The sequence below is a fragment of the Colossoma macropomum genome, unplaced genomic scaffold (assembly GCF_904425465.1).
Source record: "Colossoma macropomum unplaced genomic scaffold, Colossoma_macropomum, whole genome shotgun sequence".
NCBI lineage: Eukaryota > Metazoa > Chordata > Actinopteri > Characiformes > Serrasalmidae > Colossoma > Colossoma macropomum.
This window is the reverse complement of record NW_023494789.1, coordinates 38,518,790-38,537,259: the sequence shown is the minus strand read 5'-3', so window position 1 is coordinate 38,537,259 and position 18,470 is coordinate 38,518,790. Positions and strand designations below refer to the sequence as shown.

At 38.2% G+C, this 18,470-nt stretch overlaps 1 protein-coding gene across 1 annotated transcript in view; it reads right to left on the bottom strand.

Moving 5' to 3' along the window:
* Nucleotides 1-18,470, bottom strand: part of slc12a5a (solute carrier family 12 member 5a) — a 127,837-nt gene that overhangs the window by 109,082 nt on the left and 285 nt on the right. The window lies entirely within an intron of this gene.

Sequence of the window (18,470 nt, the reverse complement as noted above, 5' to 3'; positions counted from 1 at the left end):
GGGGAACCTGGGGCCAGATTCATAAAAGCTTTCCCAAGGAAAAAAAAAACATATACAGGATCTTAAGACAAACACTAAGAAATTCATATAACGTTCTTAAATGGACTTAAGAAATTCTCAAATATTCTTCATATACTTCTAATCATAGTCTTCAATTTTCTTAAGAGTTGTTTTCTTATGTAGGCTAAAACTTATCTGTTATGCATCCTACAGATATCATATTGCATTCTGAATTTGAATTAAAAAACATTTAACTAAATCATCTATTTTAACAGTCATATTTTGTGATACTCATTAGAAGTTACAGTTTTTGAAGCTCCTCAGCTCTTCCAGTCTAAGAGAAGTGTGAGGCTGACATAAGGTTAAGGTTTTTTTTAATATCACTTGTTAAAACTGTTCTTAAAAGAAAAATTAAGATTAAGAGGAGATTAAGAGAATTTTTATCCAGTTTCTTGAAGAAAATCAATTTATTTGAACTTTGAAGTTAAGAAAAAAGCACATTTAAGAAGAGTTTAAAGTTTTTGACACTTTTGTGAACCCAGCTCCCGATCTTAGAATGACCTGTAGCTTTGTTTTTTAGGGATGTTCATGCTGCTTAGGGGTCCACCTTCAGAAGCCTGCATCACTCCTGGTGATAGTTAAACAAACTATTTTATATATCACCTATTTCAGTTATTTAGTCACAGCCATGTAACATAACATGGTTTTTAATAACCTTTTACTGCCTCTTTAAGAACCTTTGAAATTTTTATTTCCAAAGTTCAGTCTGGTCTATTTTAGCCCACTTGCAACAGAATTTGGCACAGTTTACACCCCCCTTTTCTCTTTTATATAAATCTAGTATTACACTGCTTTTAGATATGAAAGGATATATGGTCAATGAACAAAATGGTCAATGAACAAAGTGCAATACCAGCTGAAACTGTTAATATACAGATATTGTGTGAACTTTTAAGACTGAGGACGATAGACAATCATGGGAAAACAAGATCCCCTGTACTCTGCTGAACTGTTAATAAGGGTCACATTATTCTGAATGTAATTAAAATGTATAATATTGTGAGTTGTAGAAATGTTGATATATTTGTATTATACATTTTGCATTCTTATCCTCTGTTTTTGAATTTTTTTTATAAAAAACAAAAGAAAAAGAAAAATCTGGGCACAATGGGTTAAATTACAAATGGACTTTACTCTGTAGAACTTTTCAATTGGATTCAAATAAAATCTGACTTTAGTCTTTATGTATTAAATACAGAGAAAACTGAGTGAAAACTGAGTGCTCTTTTTTTATTAAAAATTATTTATTTTTCAATACATGGTTTGTACCTTTGTAAACTCATTTGACTGCAATACTTACTTTATTTTGTGTTTTGAAAGTCACAGTGGCTTCAGGGCAACAAACAACTTACATAAAAGCTTTTTATGACTGAAGAAAGCTTTGACATGAAAGCCTTTTAGAACTTGAAATGTGAACTGATAACAGCTTAATAATGCCAGATATATTTGTGATTACACTGATTAAAATGTGAAAAATGAAGTAATGACCTTAAGCTAAAAACAAAGCAAGAAAACAAGAAGTGAAGTTAAACACAGAAGGACACAAACAAGTGGAAGATATTGATCGCAGCTTTGAGAGGAGCATTAAGGGAAGGAGGTAGGGCACTCCAGTTCAGGGATAAAATAGTGGAATTGATCTTGTATTTAGAGGTAGAGCTAATCTTCAGTACTGGGTAGAGCTCTCTAAGGTTTGGGACGCTTCCATGTTACTTCAGCAGTCACTCATTTAATCAATGTACAACTACTAACAAGGGTTATGTGCTGTGCAAAGCATGCATGTTTAATGTGCACATTGCAGTGTTTGTGTTACCTTATGGTATAATTTCACCACCAAACTGTGATTGTTTTAAATGGGTCCTCTGATTAGAGACATTCACAGCTGTAATTCTGTATGAAGTCCATTTATAGAGTAAAACACATTCAAACAATACAAAACAACACAAACCAATCAATATCTGCTGTGGAAGCTACTGATGAAAAGACATGCTACAGCTGTAGAGTGGAAGCTTGAGGACTTTTACTGGGCGTAAATGTGCCCAGAGAAGTGTGACAGAGATGGAGAGTCCAATGGAGGAGGCAGAGAAGAGACTGACAGATGTTCCACCACTCACAACGTAAATCATTACTCAACTGTCTGTCAACAGAGAGTGACAGCCTGACCAGTAAGGGGAGGAATTCATTAAGCCTCTGTTATCCATTGCTTCTCTTTCACTGTACATCACTCTCTCACTGCATGCACTTTAGCTGCTCACGCTCAATACAAAGACATACAAAGTGCGAAAAACACAAATTACACGTTTTGTTGATTGTCTAGGAGAAAATAAGTTAACATGTTCTCTACCGGGAACAAACTTAAATATGACTTTTTTGAAATTTAAGAGCACAATTCCTATTTATTTGCTGAGTTTGACATATTAGAAAAAATAAAACATACAATATAAAATGCGCAATAACTTTTACACACTTTTTATGTTCTCTTTTCTCAATATGTTAAATTCAGAAAATAGACAGAAACTGTGCATTTAAGCATGCAGTCTTCTATGTGTCTTCTATGTAGAGGGTGTGTTCATTTATTTTCACTTAGAAAATCAATAAAACGTCCTTTGATCGGGGTGCTGAAGATTTGCATACACTCCACAGTTAAAAAAAATCATAAATTTGAAATCATAACAGAATTTCCTTCTGCAGTGTAACACATTTCAGACTGCATCATGACACCAGGGAGGGTCTCTGAGCTAGATGAGCATTTTCCTTTAATGATCTGTGAAGGTGGTGGGAGGGGGAGATGAAACATGATATTGTAGGTCAATATCATTTTATTAACTGCAGGTGCGCTGTGATGTAATCAAAAAATTATAAGACATTTTCAAATTTGGCAAAAATACATTTTTTATGGAATACTACAGAAAGCAAGAATTAGGTCTTCTAAATAATGTGATGTAATAAATTGTGCTTAAAATGAGAGACATGAAATAATAAAGTAAATAATGATAAATAATAAAAAAGGTCAGTTTTGATTTCAGGATGTCTAGTTGTGCATTCCATTATGACTTATCCTCTCCATTTCAACAACCAAATGAGTTTTAAACAACATACATGCAAGTTTTCAACAGTCCTGCAGCTTTGAAATTGTTTTTTTAAACTATTTCTACAAGGTATCTAATATTTTGTGTGTTATCTAGTGCTGGCAGTATTAGAGTATTTTCTAAATATATCACTGTGTCAGATTTTTACGCTACACTACATGAGATTCAGAGATTTGGAGACCCCTTTGGTGAAAATGTGTAATTGCATGCAACATGCGGAAGAACACTTAGTAACGTGGGTTGTGCCTCGGACCCCTTCCCCAAGCAGACGAATCTGAAGATTGCGAGCGTGTTGAAACAGTATTCAAAGAGAACTCAGCCAAAACACGTTAAAGGACATGAGTTCTGAGATGTAAGTGAATGATCTACTATTGTCATCATGTCTTCATCAGTATAATGATAATTTTGCATTTAAGACCTAAACATTAAGTCAGACATTCTTTTTAAGCCTGTATGTGCTGTAAATACATGGCGGAGGGGTACAATCAAGGAGTTCTGAGGCAAAGTAATCCCCATAGAAAAAGTATTTGTTCAGATTTACCACTATTTTACCATCATCAACATTACATATAAAACTCAGACGACACATGTAGGTTCACTGGTCATTTTGGATAGTAAATATTTGAGTTGTAGGCATCACAACCCCTGGTTCCTATCACCACCACTGTACAGAAGCACTCCTTTAAAGTAACATTTAAACATAATATGTACAAAATGTATGAATTTCAATCTTTTAAAGCTCTTAACTGGACAATTACTGTTGTTCCATACGCCCACACACAAAACACACTCAGTCCTATCAAGCACTCAGGCAATGAGATGGTTTCCCTTTTTCTCATGCAGAGATGTGACAGTATGAAAAGATCGGATCCCACACAGCACATCACAACAAACACGAGCTCCTCTCCAGCCATTTCCAACCATACTAATAACAATAGTCTGCTTCAGCCTCCACGGCCCAGCTGATGATGGCTAATGTATAGTTTCATATGGCTATTTATAGTAAGCAGTCATTAGCATTAGCATCACCACTAGTTCTCTAATTAGGAGACCGATGCTTCAGATCTGAAGTGTGTGTGTGTGTGTGTGTGTGTGTGTGTGTGTGTGTGTGTGTGGAGTGACGGAGGGTTTGGCAGCGATCTCAGGCAGCATGGAGTTTGATCCCTCTCACACACTCCTCCTTTCACACTGCCCAATTACTCTGAACTCGTTTGATTCCCTTCCAGTACTTTCCATTCCTCTCTTTCAACATCATCTATCCACCCAGGCTTTTCACAAAGCACCAATTACACACTCGTCTTATGTGTTTAGAAAGAAGACAATGCTGGAATCCTGCTGAGGAGAGTGTGTGGACACTGGATACATGTACACACACTTTCACATTAACCCTTGTGTGGTGTTGGGGTTATTGGCTCTTTGCTTTGCTTGAAATATTTTGAAGCTCCGTTGTAAAGTTCCGTCTTTTGCTATTTTTAGCAGTTAAACAATCCTGAAATGTGTGGATGCTGCAACACACACACACACACACACACACACACACACACAAGGGAAATCAACAGCACTTTCCCAGCAAATTGACTGCATACACAAAGATTATTGCACACAAAGCTGTTGAGGCTGAAGTACTGCGGCAGTTTGCTGCACAAACACCCCGACTGTTTCTCAAACTCATGTCTCCTCTCCTCACTAGCACCGTGCAGCCGTGCGGACGTTTGACACAAGTGAGCAAGAAGATCCAGAAGAAAGAAAACATCTTATCTGCTGGCACGGCCTCTATATCATTAGCACACCGCGCAACACACAACAAATCCAGTTTGAGGTGCAATCATATGCAAACGATAAACAAATTCCATGATATTGTTATTTTTGATGTGTTTTCTACACCACAATACTTTTTAATACAGAAGTAAAACAGAAATGCCACCGATCCAGTACCAGGTATCAGGCTGATGTCAGCAGTAATGCTGGATCAGGTATCAAAAGTGGGAAAATAGAGAATGAATCAGGTCCAATCCTGTAACAAATCTGTCCTGAAATAGCACTCGCGCACACTGTGTGATGTGATGTTGTTAGCTGTGCAGTTCTTCCTGTGGGGTAGTAGTTTTTGAGTAGTTTCAGAATGATAGACATAAAGACATAAAATTTAGGTGATCATCTTAATTTTTTTTTATTCTGCATATTTCAATCGTTAAGATGTAAAAGTCATTCAGAAAGGTGAAATGAGACACAAAGTCAAATTTGTTCATAGTGGTGGGAATCAGATATCAAAAGAGTTTTATGTCTCTGAAAGCTCATTTATAGAAAGTTATTACATAAAATCATTACAAGTATGCTGCCTGAGGCCTGTGATTTTTTTTAATAAATGTTTTAAGAAAACGCTTTGGCCTAAACATAATTTTTAGTTAGTAAGTCCATATGAGGCAGAAAGATATATGCATTGCATCCCCAGAATAATTTTCCATTATTGTACCATCATCAACATTACATATAAAAACTCAGACGCCACATGCAGGTTTGCTGCTTGTTTAGCATAGTAAATAAAATGGCTATATTGGTGTTGTAGCTATTATGATACCTGGTTCCTATCACCACCACTGTAAAGAAGTCAGAATTGGTTAATTCTACAATGAACCATTTCACAAACTCAAACCACTCTGAATGTCTTTGTTTACATCTCAACAACTGAATTATGCAGAACTCTCAGTGGAAATATGTAGAAAAACTGATGGAATTCCCCTTTAAGTGAAGTACTTCAATTAAAAATAGCTGATTTTAATACTTAGAAGTTTTTTTAAAAAAAGAAGTATTAGGTGAGCATCGGCCGATACCAGAGACGTCAGTATCGGTATATGATTTTTTTTTAAATAGTCAAAGTTTAGTTTCAAGCATCTGAAAAAATGTAAATGGTTTTGGCAGAGGGTTTTTTTTCTCATGTTTATGGTCAGCTCTTTTCAGATTTTTTTGTATGATTCTTTGTGATACAACAGTAGAACACTTTTTTGTCATTGCACAATTTGTCATTGCCATAAAAAAATCATAATCTTCTTTTTTAAAAATGTAAAATTGGTTTAATGCACATCATATATTGTCCACAGCACCAATTTAAAAAAGAATAAGTATATTAATATACGTATCTTGATATATAAATCCCCATATCCAACACATTATTACGAGCTGTGAGCATTCATTTGTTCTGTTCCTTCAGGTGAAAGAGTGAGAACAGTGAGGTTACCAATCACGACTAACAGTGGGTAACCATGGAAATGCACATTAGCTCCCTGCCTATGTCTGTACTTGACAAAAGGCAAGAGTTTATACAAAATGTGTATGTTTGTGTGTGTGTGTGTGTGTGTGTGTGTGTGTGTCTGCATCTCTACAGGCTTTTGCTGTCAACATGGGATGCAATTAGTGCAAACACAGGATGTAGATTTTTGTAAGCACGCCATAAATCAGTCACAACTACCATAAGCTTCTGCTGTATTTATGGTATTTTTAAGCAAGATCAGACACTCAGACTGTTTCAGACTCCTGAGGGTTTTTTCTATTAATAGGAAGAAAAAGGCCAAAGCCACAGCAACTGAAATGATATGGTAAAAACCTAATTCTACATATTTCACAGATTTTATAAAATTTCTGCATAATTAAATGGTAAAGATGTAAACAAACCCATTTAGAGTGGTTTGATATGAATTGTTCTCAGAATTGTCCACAGTGGTTGTGATAGGAACCAGACGTCCAAAGAGTTTAATGCCTCAGAAAGCTCCCTTATGAAAGTTATTCAGTGAAAATGGTCATTAACATGCCGCCTGGTGTCTGAGACACTGTTGTGTGATAATTTTGAGATAAGATAAAAAATTTGTTTAAAGAAAGTAATAATTCAAGATAGAGACATACATGTGCAGCACTGTAAGGGAAAATAGCCCCCCAAAAAACTCAGTTTTACCATCATCAACATTCCAACAAAGACAAAATGACATACATAGGTTCACTGGTTATTTTGGATAGTAAAAAAATGCTATATGAATCAGTGGAAATCCTGTTTAATAAGAATAAGTCAGTCATTTTCCATTTTTTCCATGCAGCTATAGAATAATAAGTCTAAACTGTTACATAATAATAATAATAATAATAATAATAAATTGAGACAAATGCAGCAGTGCAGGAAGTAATCTGATTCTGAATCTGAGCTCATTAAAGTTGCTGAGATGTGTCAAGAGTCCTGGATCTTTAATCCGCCACAGCGCACAGAGCCGTCACAGCCTCAATATCGCTAATGAGCTGCTCAATATATGTGCACAAATACAGAGCTGACGAGTGACTGCAGAGTGCAGAATGTGAATTCAAATAGGAGAGAAAGAAACTGATAGACAGAGAGACTCATGATGAGATGTATAAACACCCTCATTAACCCCTTAAAATCACAGGCTTATAACACACTAAGGCTTATTATTCAGTAACTACAGGAACTTCATTGCAAACTGGTTGAGCTATTCTTAGGTTATAAAAGTGTATAATAAAACCTTGGGCCTGTTGGCGAGCCCTGGCCGTTTAAGAGGTTAACCTACTAGACCTAGAAATCTAGAAACACCTATGTTACACTTCCAGTCACTCGCCAGTTTACGAGCTCCACCTTTCTTATAACTCCAGTAGGTCTATAATTACAGACTGTAGCTCATCTGAAATCATGCACTAATTACCAGCCCCCTCTATCATGTTCATCATTGGTCAGTTTCTGATTAAAGGACCGCTGCTGACCAGATATTATTTGGATAGACAGATAGATAGATAGGTAGGTAGAGAGAGAGAGAGAGAGAGAGAGAGAGAGAGAGAGAGAGAGAGACAGAGAGACAGACAGACAGACAGACAGACAGATAGATAGATAGATAGATAGATAGACACACCAATATACAGATTGATAGGTTGATAGATAGACAGACATACAGACATACAGATAGAAATACAGACAGATAGACAGATAGATAGATAGATAGGTAGATAGATAGATAGATAGATAGATAGACAGACAGACAGAAAGGTCAACTACATACCTACATATAGTTCCCCAGTAGTTACTGAGTAATTCATAGTAATAATTCATCTGTAGTCTTTAATATATAGAGTTGAATTAGCAGTGGAAGACTGGGAGGGTATCTAGACTCAGCCTTCCTGACAGAATCCCCTGCGTCATGCTGTTCGATTGTCGTGATCTCTTCATTCACCTCCGTCTTCCCATCCTGCTCTCAGTCTCTGTGAAGGACCACTCACAACCTCATCCTTTCTCTCTCGCTCATTCTTATTTCCGCTCCTCCATTCAGCTTTAGAATAAACCTCTTTCACCTGCCCACATGTGCACACACACACACACACACACACACACAGATGTTTTCTCCGTGGTGTTCACTTCAGTAGCTGCTTCATTGCGACTGCAGTCTCTGAGGCGACGGTACATCAAGGAAATCACACTTAAAACAGCTCCAACACACAGGCACATTCCCACCAATGAACAACCAGCTCATTCCAGTTTATTATCTACACCTCCTGACACCATCAGCCTTGAACCCTATGGAGTCTCAGCAGCTCTAACACCAGGTCAAAACAGAGCACCATGTTATTTCATATAAATGACCAGTTCTCACTTGTAGCTCATAGAAATAAGAGAAACTGTGTTGAAAGTCTAGGATTTTTATGCTAAACTTTCAATCACCATCATGTTTGTGTTTGTAAACAGAAAAGGAGATTAAAAGGAGATTATTGTGACACAAATTTGATAAAAAGTCCTTTTTTGTAAGGACAGTCTTGTTTTGCAGAAAGAAAAATATCCTTTACACTCTGGCCATGTTTTATCAGTGATCAGAAGAAAGTCAGAAGAGCAGAGATCAAACCTGCTGATACAGAATGTAAATGTTATTATCAATCGTAAATGTAATTCAATATGCAATTAATTACATAATTACCTTTAAATAGTACAGTAAAATAATGATAACTACTCTAGACTTTTAAGGGATAAAATATCTTTTTCTTTAAAGAATTAAAAACTGGTCAGATTATCACACAAAATTAAGAAGGACAATAACTACATTTACTCTTTGGTCAAATTAGATGCACTTTAATGCATTTTTACAAAGAAACAAAGAAAGAAGAGGGCAGGAGAGACTGAAAGAAAGAAAGAAAGAAAGAAAGAAAGAAAGAAAGAAAGAAAGAAAGAAGTGCATAAAAGAGGAAAAAGAAGAGAAAGAAGAAAGAGGTGGGTGGTACGTAGCCCCCTCCGTTGCCCCCGCGGGACGCTGCTAATCTTGTGCACATATGTTTATTTAAATACAAAAAGAAAAGGAAACAAAGAGGAAAACAAACAAGTAATTAGTCCCCAAACGGCCAGGGCTGGAGTGGTGTGGCCAAGCTTTACCAGTCAAGATTAAAACGAAAGAAAGAAAGAAAGAAAGAAAGAAAGAAAGAAAGAAAGAGAGAAAGAGAAGAAAAAAGAAGGAAAAAAGGAAAGAGAAGCACAATCAAAGCTTCTGACAGAAACGTTTGTCTTTTTTCTAATTACACTCTCGTCCACTGAGCCACTTCAGAGTGAAACCTGCGTGTGAATGGAGCTCTTTTGTAGCTGCTCTGTCTGAGGAAAGACTGACGTAATTACCTTCAAATTACTGCTCAGCTGTATTGCCTTCACTACAGAAACCGCTGATCTTTTAATCAGTAACCCTTTTTCTTTATGAAAAACCTATTATCCAGGGCTATAATTGGATGTGTGTGTGTGTGTGTGCGTGTGTGTGTGTAAAAAGTGATGTGAGTTGTAACAGCAGTGCTGGAGGACAGTGAACAGGCCCTGTTTCAGTTAATCATATCTCTTTAATCACATGACAGAAGATGACCAGCTGTGCGAGTATCACCGGTGTCCACGTCCTCGTTGGCGAACTCTAACCCCTTATTTACATTCACTGTTTTCATGACAGGCCATTAGACAAAAGGCCAGGCTGCTCTAAATCTAGGACATTCTTATGCAGCTGTTAACCGGAAACATTACAGTTATTTTTACAGAAAAATTATCCAAATTAAGGGGTTGGATGGCAGCAGTGGAGGACCAGAGCTGCCCTCGGGCCTCATGGAGTGAACCCACTGATCACACAAAACCCTGGGAGCTGGACCTTTTTCCATTTTTTTCACCCTCAAGCCTCTCATGCACTTTGAACTGTAGTGTTCTCTATCAGAAATAATAAAAATACATATCGCAGCTATGGGAACAAAACCTTGCATCTCTGAAATGGTAACTTTACAGGAGAAGGAAAAAACTTACCTTACTTTTAATGTAAGTCAATGGAAGCAGACTTTTTTCCAAATAATTTTGGGTCATTTCTTTTGGTCCAATCATCACGAAATTTATAAAAAGTGTAAAGGGCAACAGGTATTTTCAAATTATATTAAAAACTGAAAAATGACAAAAGTGGAGATACGAGCTTTTGTTCCGACAGGAGCAATATAAAAACTCCCCTCTAGAATGGGAGCGAATCTCAGTGGAGCTTTTACAATGTTGTGCAGTCAGCTGAAACTAAATCATCATTAACGGCCTTTTGTGGCACACAGGCAGGAGACAGGACCGAGAGAGAGAGAGAGAGAGAGAGAGAGAGAGAGAGAGGGAGAGAGCAAGCTCCTAATAAATAAATAAAAGTTCTATTAAAAGTTTTACGTTTTGAATAACTGTCCAATTATGTTACTTTTCTGTTCGACGCTCCTCCCCCTCTTTTTTCTGCATCATTATTACAGGTGGGCAATGTGATGATATCAATCATTATCCCACTCCCAGGGATGTGCGCAGGTACTGGAGCACTCAGTTAATCATGGAAAGACCAACAATTCTGTTAAACACTGACTTTATGTTTTAATAGCACTGCAAAATGTGGTGTTTTCTCACATTTGCAAATAATTATGTCATACCAATGTGTTGCCAAATACATGTTGTTAAGGAAGTGGCTGAGAATGCAGATACAGTGTGGCTAAATAGACAAACTAACTAGGCTAACCTCTCTAGCTCATGTAATCTAGGCCTACAAACAGTGAAAATCTATTTTTCTCACAAACTTTGTGTTGGCACATCATCTATTGAGGAGAAAAGAACACCTGCAAGAGGACAACGTCTCCTATAGCATCATTTTTCAATTATGAAATATGTTTCCAAATGTTTGTGTTCACACCAGTGCTGTAACCAAAAAAAGGTCAGACTAAAGCCCCACATTAATTTCAGTCTAAGTCCTTTTTTTCTAATTTTCCATTCCATTTTCTGTGCATTAACTCTTACACCTACCCAAATATGAAAATTAGAATCAGAATGAACATCCATACACGTTACATTATGCCACAGTGTGCTTTTCTGACCATATCAGGGATATCGTCAGTACTCAAAGAAAACTGACCGCCTGCATATTTCACTGCAGAGAGAGAATATTTAGTCCAATTTAAGTGGATTAAGTGCAGCCCATTGAATAAAAGTCATATCCTGTCTGTTCTTATGCTTTTTTTTGGTCTGTTCCAGCTGATCAAACCTCAGGAAAGCAAAATATTGTGACACTCATTGTGTATCATAAAAGTGTCTTCAGGTATTGTGATGTTATATTTTTGCCACATCGCCAACCCAGTTTCTCCTCCCTATTTTGTTATTTGTGATCATTTCAAACTAATCAAAGTCAATCTGACACTTTAAGGGGAATTCCACTGACTTTTTCAAATTTCTGCATAATTGAACAATGTAATTCAGAGTGGTATGATATGAGAAACTTACCAACTCAGATTCCTTTACAATGGTGGTGACAGGAACCAGAGGGAAAAAAAAGGTTCCTTTGGAGACTATTTTGTGTTACAACAGCCTGCATGTACCTCTATACCCTGAATGTATTTTTTAAAAAATGTGTTTTAGGCCAAAACCTTCTCCAAACTGTGATGAAACAGTGTCTCAGGCATCAGGCAGAATATTCGTAAACATTTCATGTCATAACTTTCTGTCGGGGAGCTTTTAGAGGCATTAAACCCTGGTTTCTATTACCACCACTGTGAATATTTTTGACTCGGTAAGCTAGAACAGAGCATTTACTTATGCAGAAATTTTGAAAAGGTGGAATTTGCCTTTATTCTATAAATGTTAAGCCTCAAAAAATCAACAATGATTTGATATCTCCAAAATGGTAACTTTACAGGAAAGGCAAAAACATTTACTTTTAATGTCAATCAATGTCATGAGATTTTTTTTCCAAGTAATTCTGGACCATTTCCTTTCATCCTTTCATGACAAAATCTTGACAATGGACAGTTGCTGCTCTCAAATGATGCAGAAATGTAAAATATGAAAAAAAAAAATGGAGATGTAAGTTTTTCTGTTTGGACAGTGACGATGTTATCATTAAAACTTATCCAACTGAAAAGAATTGATCAGTCAGTTTCAGTGCTCAGCTGCTTCCAGACAGGAGCAGCTGGTTTAGAAGATTAAGTGCTGCTGTTTCTTCTTTCCATAGCCGCCCTTTTACATTGGGATCATTCAGAAGTCCTGGTGTCTCTGACTTTTTACAAACTGCTGACAAAATAAGTGCAAATGTAATGTAGCCTGTAAGTGCACAATCTTCTCCCTTCTAAAAGAACTGCTATTACTATTTCGTACTATTTCCTAATTTAAGCAAAGACAAGACACCTGGGTCGAGTGAAAGAGGCCAAAAGGTTGTGGTTTGTGGTTTTGAGGGCTGTGTGTGAGCCAGCACTGTGAGCTGACACCTTCAATGATTATCAGGTGAGATTGCTCCGCTCATTAGCATGCTAGCTGTGATGTCACATCCTTCACGCACTGTCTATCAGCACGGCTGGTGTCTGAATGCATAAGCACTGCTCAGACAACTCCAGCACCAACTTCCACCACACTGATGAGCGCGTGTGGTTGAGTGAGTGAGAGTAAAACGCATCTTTTGAATTCATAAAACATGCTATAGCTCTGTTTCCTAATTACCTTTCAAGAGCTTTGCTCATTTTTTCAAACAGGTGTTTGACACTAATCCTCCTGTGGAAGACTCGCTCTCTCTCAGGAGTGACGTCACTGCTGACTTTCAGTGTGAGCTTCTTTCTCCTACAGTCGTATGCAAAAGATTGAACATCCTTAGTCAAATGTTTTGTTGATTTTCTAAATAGTAAGTTAATACACGCTTTATAGGGAACAGACTTAAATGTGACATTTTTTTCTCAAAATTTTCGTGCACAATTTTTATTTATTTGAGTTTAACACACAGGAAAAATAAAACAAACAATATAAAACATGCCATAACTTTGGCAGAGGCCACATCTTCTGTTTTATTCTTTCTAGCATGTTAAATTCAGCAAACAAATAGTATTTATGCATTAAAATGTGCAGAAGTGTGTTGGGAACATGTTAATTTATTTTTACTTAGAAAAGCAACAAAAGGAGCGGCCAAACTTTTGCATATGGCTGTAAATGTTTCAGGGCCTCACGATTGGCACATCTGTCTAAGCACTGGATCTATCGTTGGGAAATTGGTGATGCCCCAGCCATCTGTAACTGGGAGTCCAAGAGACCATAACAGGCCTTCACCTCTTTGTTTGAACGGTCCTCCCTCTCCTACCATCACTCAGCATAATGTTAGATAAAGCAAGCGTCTGTGACGGCTTTGAAAGAGTCAGACGCTCGCAGAGCAGGCTGTGGTTAAAATGTTTAATAAGGGCTAATTCAGAACTGTAGTACAAAAACAGGCAAGGGGTCCATACACAGGCAAACGGGGCAATACAAGCTAAGCTAAATCAGAATGAGAGAACATGAGCTAGAGGTCACTACCCAAAAGAGTAAACAGAGTCAAAAAGGGGTCAGGCTAGAATCGAGAATGAGAAGACAAGTAAGAAAATAAACTGGGAAGTCAAAGCACAGAAATAAAGGCTTGGTGATGCACAGGAGGCTGAGACAATACTTCACAATAAGGCTACGGACACAAACAGGTTATACAGGCACTAGAACAGGTGTCAACAATCAATAATCAGGTGCATGGGAGCGTGGATAGGTGGAGGGTTGTTAGTCCGTGGTCATGTGATCCCCCAAAGGATTCTGGGAGTTGGAGTTTTGAACGGAGTATGGAGTGTTAGACTCTGCTAAGCCGGCGAAAGGCATGACAGATAGATAGATAGATAGATAGATAGATAGATAGATAGATAGATAGATAGATAGATAATTCTTTAATTTGGTGTATAGTCCATATATTTGTAAAAAAAAAAAAAAAGGCTCTTTTTAAAGGGACACTTTGGCCAGACTAGGAAAACCCCCTTCTGATGACATATCTTGAAGGTGGAAGGAACTGCAACTGCTTTGGGGAGGATATTTGGGGGTAGGTAGTTTAAAAATGTGTTTTCGAACTTTCGAGCAGTAACATTAGGCTATCGGGTTACTTTGCTTTCTGCACTTAGTCAGCCAAAACAAAAAAAATCCTCTACAGCCCCAAAAAATCCACAGTAAAGCAGTTGTAGTTTCCAAAAGCTCTTTCCACCTTCAAGATACATCAACCAGAAGAGAGTTTTTCTAGTCTTAAGAAGCAGAACCAAATTGTGTGCCATGAGAACTATGCACAAAATTTATTTACTAAATGTTTTACTGCGTATCACCACATCTACTTAAACAGGACCAATTACGCTCTCTTGGACTCAGGTGTCATTGGGGTTTGAACGTATGATCCCCTGAAATCAGAGCGAAACTTTAAACAGCTACGACACTTGATTTCCCCTGTTAGATGCCTTTTTGAGAAAACATCAACTACATGACGTAATTAATGATGATGATGGTATCGCATCATCATATTTCTCATCCTCACGTGCATATAAATGAAATGACCACCATCTGAGGAGCGTATTCGAAGCCACTGCTTACATATCTCTAACAGATATAAATAAGTTTCATTTTCTCTCTGAATAAGCATCAAGCTTCTCCCGAAAATTAACAAATGGCATAATCAAATGGCGTCTCATGAATATGCTAACAGGGCGGACGGCGAATGCATCTGGAGACGAATGCCTTTCATCTCGGAGGAGCGAGATGCGGAGTTGCTCGCCCAAATCTCCTGATAATCCCGCCCAGGCTGTAACTCAGCACGCAATGAAGAGGATAAATCAGGACCTTGGACAGCAGCACTGCAGCCACACTCACTCAGCCTGACTGCTTTCAGCACCATGGAGAGGGCCAGACAGAGGCAAGGTGATGGCTGCTCTTTTACTGCTGCGCGTGGAGGTTAATTTGGAACAACGTGAACTGAAGGTTTCAGTGAATAAAATGATGTGAAAGAATAATGTGAAAGCAGCAAGAGACGACTGAAAGGGTCTGAGCGGAAGGAAAAAGTTGAATTACGTAAATGATCTGCTTCAGTGTCGTCATCTTTAGAGACGGGGTTCACCATGTAGGGTAGGAACCTCAGCTCTGTACAAGAAAGAAGAGACCAATAAGAGGCTGTCATAATTATTACGTAACTGACAAACTGGATTATTTGAGCTGTGGTCGTTTGGTCTGACAGTGATTATTTCTATAGTATTTTCAAAATCATACAACTGTTACAACAAACAGAATTTTTGTTATTTTATGTGTTTTTGTTTCTTTGGTTTGTTTTTCCTGTTTGTTTGTTTTTTGCAGAAGAGGATAAAGTTACCAAACACTATTACATAAACACTAGGCGCATTAGAAGGTAAAACGGAATGGTATGCTGATGTGTCAACTGCTATTTTTGAGAATTATCACTTTGTAAGGAGTTTGCTAAACAGGTATTACATTATAGGAAACAATGTCAATGCACTGCCTGCATTAAATTAATTTTAGGCTAAACTCTTCTCAAAACAATGTCTCATTCATTGGGCAGGATATTCATAACCATAACTTTCTGTGAAAGCTCTTTTAGAGCTTTTGCATTTGGATGTCTGGTTCCCATGAACTCCACTGTGAACAATTCTGACTCAGTAAGTTTCTCTAGAACAGAGCCTTTCACATCAAACCTCTCTGAATGATTTTGTTTACACCTTAACGATTGAATTATGCAGAATTTAGAAAAATCTGTGTAATTCCCCTTTACGTTTTGCTTGACTCTACTCATAATTATGTAGAAGGCGTCATTTCATCATATTATATTATGTGCATCCTAATGTTAAATAACAGGTTAGGATAAAAAGCAAAGTAGCTAATAATCCAGTTTAGAAGCTTTAAGCTTTTGCCATAACAGTGGAATGAAATCAACAAAAAGGTCATTTAATTATTAATTGTGATTATGTATACGAAAATGAATCTCCAGCTAAATGTTAAAATTGTGACTGGACCGACAATACACCTGTATAAGACCAACATCTGCAAGCCTTGCTTCCATGTTATATACATACACACACACACACACACACACACACGCACATACATCTTTATTAATCTGATTTGCGTGATTAATGGGTGTGTGAGGGAAAAAACTGTCCTCAATAAGATCTACAGCCTCGGTGTCATCGCACACCAATGTTCTACACGCCCCCGCCTCATCCAATAAAACAGTAGTAATTAAGAGAAATATGAACACTCATAAATATTCAGATGCTTCCCATATATTTGGATCTGCAGATAGAAGCAGGTGACACTGGCTGACTTGTGTTGGTCCCAATATTAGTCCAGAGTCACCACTGTTACTGTGGCAGCGTTGCCGTGGTGCGGTTGCCATGACCCAACATGGGGATTTGTAGGATGCTGTTCTGAAGGAGACGGGATTTTACAAAGCAAGACACTGCTGAGGCAGTCTGGAGCACTGCCTTACAGAGACAGAGAGAGAGAGAGAGAGAGAGAGAGAGAGAGAGAGAGAGAGAGAGAACAGAGAGAGAGAGAAGCAGAGAGACAGAAGAGGAAAAAGAATGAATATGAAAGACAGAAGAAAGAGAGAAATAAGAGAGAGAAAGAAGTAAGAGAGAAGACAGAAATGAGACAGACAGAAAAGTGAGAGCGGATAGAAAATATGAGACATGGAGAGAAAGAGAGGGAGAAAGAAGAGAGAAAGACAGAAAAAGAGGGAGAGTGAGAAAAAGAGAGCAAGAGAGAGAAGGACAGAGATAGAAGACAGAGAGATAGACAAAGAGAAGAGTACAGAGATAACTGAGGAGAAAAGGAAAAGAGAAAAGAAAGAGAAAGACGGAGAGAGAGTAAAGAAGGAGAGCATGAGACAGGATAAGAGAGAGAGAGGGGGAGACAGAAGAGAGAGAGAGAAAGAAGAGAGAGTCAGAAAGATGGAAAAAGAGAGATGGAAGAAAAAGAGAGAAAAATAACAGACAGTGGGAGAGAGAAAAAGAGAGACGAGAGAGAGAGAGAAAGAGAGAGAGAGACAGCCTAATAAAAAGAGAGGAAGAGAGAGACAGAGCATAAGTGGGTGAGAGAGAGAGGCATGTAGAGAAAGACAGAAGAGAACAGAGAGAAAGACAAGTGGGAGAGAAAAAGATAGATAGAGACAGAGCCAGAGAGAGAGAGAGAGAGAGCTTGATAAAAAGAGAGGAAGAGACAGACAGAGAGAGAGAGAGAGAGAGAGAGAGAGAGAGAGAGAGAGAGAGAGAGAGAGAGAGACAGAGCATAAGTGGGTGAGAGAGAGAGGCACGTAGAGAAAGACAGAAAGACAAGACAGACAGTGGAAGTGAGAGAGAGAGAAGAGAAAGACAGCTAAAACAAGAGAAAGAGACAGACAGAGGCATGTCGAGAGAGGCAGAAGAAAAAGAGAGAGAAAAACAAGACAAGATAGTCAGTGGGAGAGATAGGCAGAGAGAGAGAGAGAGAGAGAGAGAGAGAGAGAGAGAGAGAGCTTGATAAAAAGAGAGGAACAGACAGACAGAGCATGAGAAAGAGAGTCAGAGCTTAAGTGGGTGAGAGAGAGAGAGAGGGAGAGAGGGAGAGAGAGGGAGAGAGGGAGAGAGAGGGAGAGAGAGAGAGGGAGAGAGAGAGATAGACCTGTAGAGAGAATGGGGCTTGAGTGACAGCACAAGTTGGCATGTCCATCTTCACCAGGAGTGAAGAGCATTTCAGACGTGACTCTGTGAAGCTCGCAGGTGTAGCAGCTCTCTGAAGTGTGTGTGTGAGACGGTGAGCTCTGGAGCATCAGAGCACACACACACACACACACACACACACACACACACACATACACACACACACGTACACAAAAGAGCCAATTACTATTCTAGTCACGGCAGCCATGCAGTAAAAGAGGAGAGAGGATGCAATGCAGGGAGAACCAGCAGAACACACTCCTCCTCCTACTCTCTCGCTCTCCATCTCTCCATCTTCCCTCCTCCTCATCT